Genomic DNA, 6,030 nt, shown 5'->3' with positions numbered 1-6,030 from the left:
TTTACCGCACAAACGGTCGGTGGACAAAAGAGGGGGGAAGCGGCGGAGGGATACGGCCGGCGGAGGAGGCGCACGGCGCACGCGCAGAGCCCGGAAGAAGGGAGGGGGAGACGAGGCGAGAAAGGGAGCCGCCATCTTCTGCCGTTGGGGGTTTTCTTTTCCCGCCTGAACGGCGGAGGGGGTGGGGACGGGTTCAGTAGTGGAGGCGTGTTTAGGCTCCTCAACAGGCGCTTCACTGAGGGCATTAGGTCTTTTTCAGCTCTAGGATAGTAAGTCAAGAGGTGCCAAAGAGGAGTATTAATGTTCAGTTTGCAGTCCCATGCCACCTACCTAGGAATAGCTTCGTAGGTCTTCTTTCTGAGCAGACACGTGTAGGAGTGGGCCTTGAGTTCGCAGTGAGATCCTGTGCAAACCTCAATATGTTCCAGTGTGTTTCGTTTCCAGGGCAACGTATGAGAGAGTGCAAAATTTAAAAAAGCAAGCTTGTGTCTGTATGCTGCTCGGTGCAGTATGGCTTACTCGCAAGTAGGTTTGTATAGGATTGTAGGTGAAAGAAAGCCACTTCATAAACTTAAATTAGAAAATAAGTAGGGTAGCTCTGTTGGGCAGTGTGCGCAGCCATGCATTTCAAGCAAAGCACGCCGCCCCCCCCAAAAAATAATGGGAAAAGTTTGCGCGCGTGCACACACACACACACACACACACACACTGAAATTCCCAATACCTTTAATAACTTGCCAGAATTCTTCGACAGAGGCTGGAGTGTGCTTTGGATGTATGGTGTGTGCACAGCCTTACTGTAATTAGGGAAAATCCAAAAAAGGAATAGTGGGGTAATACCATTACTAGGACCCCACAAAATAAGCAGTCTTCATCAAGCCTGGTAAATGGGGTGGGGAGCATTGTATGTGTGTTTTATGAAGAAACCATGCCCTGTCAATTCACTGCAATCATTGTGTTCTGGGCAGCTCAGAACAAACCACGTTTCAAAATATATTGTAAATTTAATAAAATATACTTTGTATTTAGTAAGTTTCCTATAAGATTCAGAGTGCTTTATGTTGGCCACATGACAGCTTCCACTGTGCTTTGTAAATGAACAGAATATTCCTGCAGGGTCAGTAGTGAATGCAGGCTGCAAGCCAAGTGCAGACAGACTCCCAGAAATGAGGAGCTTTTCTACTCCTTTCTGATCTCATAATTTTTCTGCTGGTATCTTGATTCCAGGCCTATGAACATGTTTTTGTGATTCTTGCAGTATCATCAGCAAAGCTGTGCTTCTATTGTTCATCCAATGTAACTAACCTGATGCTGTTCTGTGAAAAAAACAGGTGCTTACCGCATAAACTGTGCAGCCCACATTTGTCCTGTTCTTCTAGTCCTCTCTTGCCCTACATTTCCACTTGCAAACCAGGTCCTCATTTCTGTCTGGTGTAGGACCTTAAGTCTGAAACCCTGCATTTTGATGAACAGGTTGCTGAATGGAATGGACTTTTAATCCAAATGGTATCTTCTGTTGCATTAGCTAGTGCAGGTAAAAATAATGACTGCTTTCAGAGGTTTAGCTGTTCTCAGATAAGACCCAAACCATTATGTGATATGGCATGGTAATGTCGGCTTCAAGGATTCAGGCAGAGATCCAGAGATTGAAGGCTATGTAGGGGATCTTGAATTCAACATCTTTATTAAGGCTGACATGAGTGTATCCATGTGAGTTACAACAATGCAGATGTTTTATTTATCCCAACCCACTACAGTGGGTGATATAGCTGCATTATTTGATGCAATTAATTAATAAGGCTGTACCAAGTATACGGGTTACATTACTGATTAGTACTCTTTTTTCCCTTTAGAGATAACAAAACAATGGAACAATTTGAAGATCACCTGTCTCTTCAACAAAAAAAAAAGGTGTATCATTCAGCATGAACCATCAAGGACACAATCTGCAAACCAACTATTCAGCATACAAATCTGTGAATTCTGAGTAACTTTGGATGAAGCTGCTTCTGTGCAAAAATGTACTTCATTGCTCAGTAGAAAAACACACATTAGAAATAATGGAAATACCTGATTTACTGTATCATAGAGGTTGTAGAGCCATGATCACTGGGAGAAAGTTACTGGAGTTGAAAGCAAAAGAGCTTGAGTGATGGGGATTGAAGCAGTGATTACGGAGGCCAAGAGGTTTATGAACCTGTCTCTGTTTTCTGTTATGAAAAATGAAACATAAAAAGTTATGTTTATCATGGCTGTACAGATAGGAGCCAATCCAAAAAAATGAGTGCACACTAAAAAAAGAGATTCTGACTTCAGTCGTACCTTGGTTGCCAAATGCCTTGGTACTTGTATATTTTGGCTCCCAAACAATTGAAAACTGGAAGTGAGTTCCGGTTTTTGAATTATTTTGAAAACTGAACATCCAACGTGGCTTCTGATTGGCTGCAGGACGCTCCTGCAGCCAATTGGGAGCTGTGCCTTGGTTTTCGAACTCAAAAACCAAGGTACGACTATTGTGAGTTGGTAACTAGGACATAGTTGCAGCAGTGCAATTTTATCATCAGTCTTCCCACAAGAAATTAACAATTATCAACAAAAAACAAGATGAATGATGAATGTGCAGGATGGTCTGCACTCAGAAGCTGATGGATTCAGTTGAGTTCCAGACAGCTTGGGGAGATTTTCCAGCTGACAAGACAGCTGTTTCTTTTGAAGCCTTGGCCAACTTGTGAAATATCCAAAAGGCTCTCCTGCTTCATAGAGCCTGCTTGGCTCCTTGGTATACTCCAGAGTTCAGAGCAATGAAACAAGTTGGAAGATTGCTTGAACGCAAGTGGAGGAAAACTCCAGTTGAATGCAGTTGAACACTGCTGAGGGCTTATTATCAAGCCTACTCCTTGTCAGTGAAGGCAGCAAAGAAGGCATACTTTACTGCCACCATTGCATCCTCACTATGCTGTCTGACAAAGCTTTTCCAGATAGTACAGGGCCTTTTACAGTATGGCCTGGGAATCCCAGTTACTGTAAATTTAATAAATAATAGTAAAAGACAATAGATGGGTTAACAGCCAAAGGCCTGGTTGAAGAGAAATGTTTTTGCCTGGTACCTAAAGATCTGTAACAAAGATGAGCCTCCCTGTGGAGAGCATTCCACACACAAGGAGCCACCACATTATTGTCAATTGCAAAACCACTATAGGAAGGAAATATTGTGAGTAAATCAGAACTTTAACTGGCATGAGAAAAGGTATCTTACTGTGAAGATTTTTTCAGGGCAGGGGTAGGTAACCTGTGGCCCTCCAGATGTTACTAGATTACCATTTTAATCCCTGATCATGGCCTTGCTGACTGGGGCTAATGGGAGTTTGAATCCCAACTATGGAGAACCACAAGCGTCTTATACCTGCATCAGGGATTTGAGTTGTTCATTATTGTAAAGTAAGTAAGCAAATTGAGCTTGAGGAATAAAAGTTCTAAAAATCAGTGTTTTAGAGACTGGGCAGAAAATCTTAATTTGTGGAAAAGATTCACTTTAAATGGATGTAGGTACAGTATATGTAACTCCCTAGTATTCCAAGCTTTCCTAACGTTTCCTTTTCCTGAAAACTCCCTACAAGCATAAAATTTGCTGGTAGTCTAACCTTACTCTTTCCGTCTTTGGGAACAAATGTTTTTGGGAAGTAGTGAAAAACTCACTCTCAACTTCCTTACTTCAACCGTATCTCTTTTATTATTTAGCTTCTGTTTTTTGTTTTTGTAAAGCAAGCAAAAAGCAATAGAAAGTACTTTCAGAGTACAGTGGTACCTCGGGTTAAGTACTTAATTCGTTCCGGAGGTCCGTTCTTAACCTGAAGCTGTTCTTAACCTGAAGCACCACTTTAGCTAATGGGGCCTCCTGCTGCCGCCGCGCCGCAGGAGCACGATTTCTGTTCTCATCCTGAAGCAAATTTCTTAACCCGAGGTACTATTTCTGGGTTAGCAGAGTCTGTAACCTGAAGCGTATGTAACCCGAGGTACCACTGTACCATTAAATTACCAGTATGTTACCTGATATGATGGGCGCGGGTGGTGCTGTGGGTTAAACCACAGGGCCTAGGGATTGCTGATCAGAAGGTCAGCGGTTCGAATCCCTGCGACGGGGTGAGCTCCTGTTGCTCAGTCCCTGCTCCTGCTAAACTAGCAGTTCGAAAGCATGTCAAAGTGCAAGTAGATAAATAGGTACCGCTCCGGCAGGAAGGTAAACGGCGTTCTGTGTGCTGCTCTGGTTCGCCAAAAGTGGCTTAGTCATGCTGGCAACATGACCTGGAAGCTGTACGCCGGCTCCCTCGGCCAATGAAGCGAGATGAGCAACGCAACCGCAGAGTCATCCGCAACTGGACCTAACGGTCAGGGGTACCTTTACCTGATATAATACCCTGTATGCCATTCTTTCTCCATGAGCTATCCTGTTAATGAGTTGTATTGCAGTTTTTGTCTTCCAAGGAGCTAGGGTGTCACGTGATCTCCACTTATCCTGTGAGGTAGGCTTAGCCCAAGGTAATATAATAAGCATCATGGCTACGTAGGATTTGGGTTCAGTTTAACATTATCCATTATATTAGTGGTGAAAGAACTGAGAGAATCATAGAGTTGGAATAGACCACAAGGGCAATCGAGTCCAACCCCCTGCCAAGCAGGAAACACCATCAGAGCACTCCTGACATATGGTTGTCAAGCCTCTGCTTAAAGACCTCCAAAGAAGGAGACTCCACCACACTCCTTGGCAGCAAATTCCACTGTCGAACAGCTCTTACTGTCAGGAAGTTCTTCCTAATGTTTAGGTGGAATCTTCTTTCTTGTAGTTTGGATCCATTGCTCCGTGTCCGCTTCTCTGGAGCAGCAGAAAACAACCTTTCTCCCTCCTCTATGTGACATCCTTTTATATATTTGAACATGGCTATCATATCACCCCTTAACCTCCTCCCTCTTCTCCAGGCTAAACATGCCCAGCTCCCTTAGCCGTTCCTCATAAGGCATCGTTTCCAGGCCTTTGACCATTTTGGTTGCCCTTCCTCTGGACACGAACTGTGGTGCCCAGAACTGGACACAGTACTCCAGGTGAGGTCTGACCTGAGCAGAATACAGTGGCACTATTACTTCCCTTGATCTAGATTCTATGATTCTATGATTCTAAGATGCTATACTCCTATTGATGCAGCCCAGAATTGCATTGGCCTTTTTAGTTGCCGCGTCACACTGTTGGCTCATGTCAAGTTTGTGGTCAACCAAGACTCCTAGATCCTTTTCACATGTACTGCTCTCAAGCCAGGTGTCACCCATCTTGTATTTGTGCCTCTCATTTTTTTTGCCCAAGTGCAATACTTTACATTTCTCCCTGTTAAAATTCATCTTGTTGGTTTTGGCCCAGTTCTTTAATCTGTCAAGGTCGTTTTGAAGTGTGATCCTGTCCTCTGGGGTGTTAGCCACCCCTCCCAGTTTGGTGTCATCTGCAAATTTGATCAGGATGCCCTTGAGTCCATCATCCAAATCGTTGATAAAGATGTTGAATAAGACGGGGCCCAAGACAGAACCCTGTGGCACCCCACTAGTCACTCTTCTCCAGGATGAAGAGGAACCATTGATGAGCACCCTTTGGGTTCGGTCAGTCAGCCAGTTACAAATCCACTGAGTGGTAGCATAGTCAAGACCGCATTTTACCAGCTTCTTTACAAGAATATCATGGGGCACCTTGTCAAATGCCTTGCTGAAATCAAGGTAGGCTACATCCACTGCATTCCCTTCATCTACCAGGCTTGTAATTCTGTCAAAAAACGAGAGGGCAGGTATGGAGAGGGAGGTGGAAAGAGATAGGTTCCACCCACCCACTAATGGGTGTAAATTTCTTAACTGGTTTCATAGACACATTAAATGTGAAATGACTAAACAACGTGCCATAAGCAAATTTGTAGGGGTTGTTCTATGGGGCATCAGTGTCAAGGAAGAGGTTTCATTGCCTAGATGAGATAGCTCTTTCAAATGCAGTGTAGATCT

At 43.8% G+C, this 6,030-nt stretch overlaps 1 long non-coding RNA gene across 2 annotated transcripts; it reads left to right on the top strand.

The window, feature by feature from the left end:
- The first annotated feature begins 23 nt into the window (after positions 1-23).
- Positions 24-3,483, top strand: LOC307203527. 2 transcript variants are annotated; one of them, XR_013833246.1, is made up of 2 exons: positions 24-1,506; positions 1,854-3,483. It is a non-coding gene; the product is annotated as an uncharacterized lncRNA (long non-coding RNA). The 2 variants fall into 2 exon arrangements; XR_013833247.1 differs by having other exon boundaries at positions 24-1,534.
- The last annotated feature ends 2,547 nt before the right edge of the window (positions 3,484-6,030 follow it).

Source organism: Podarcis cretensis (assembly GCF_951804945.1).
Source record: "Podarcis cretensis genome assembly, chromosome: 14".
Taxonomy (NCBI): domain Eukaryota; kingdom Metazoa; phylum Chordata; class Lepidosauria; order Squamata; family Lacertidae; genus Podarcis; species Podarcis cretensis.
This window is presented reverse-complemented; position numbering and strand designations above follow the sequence as displayed.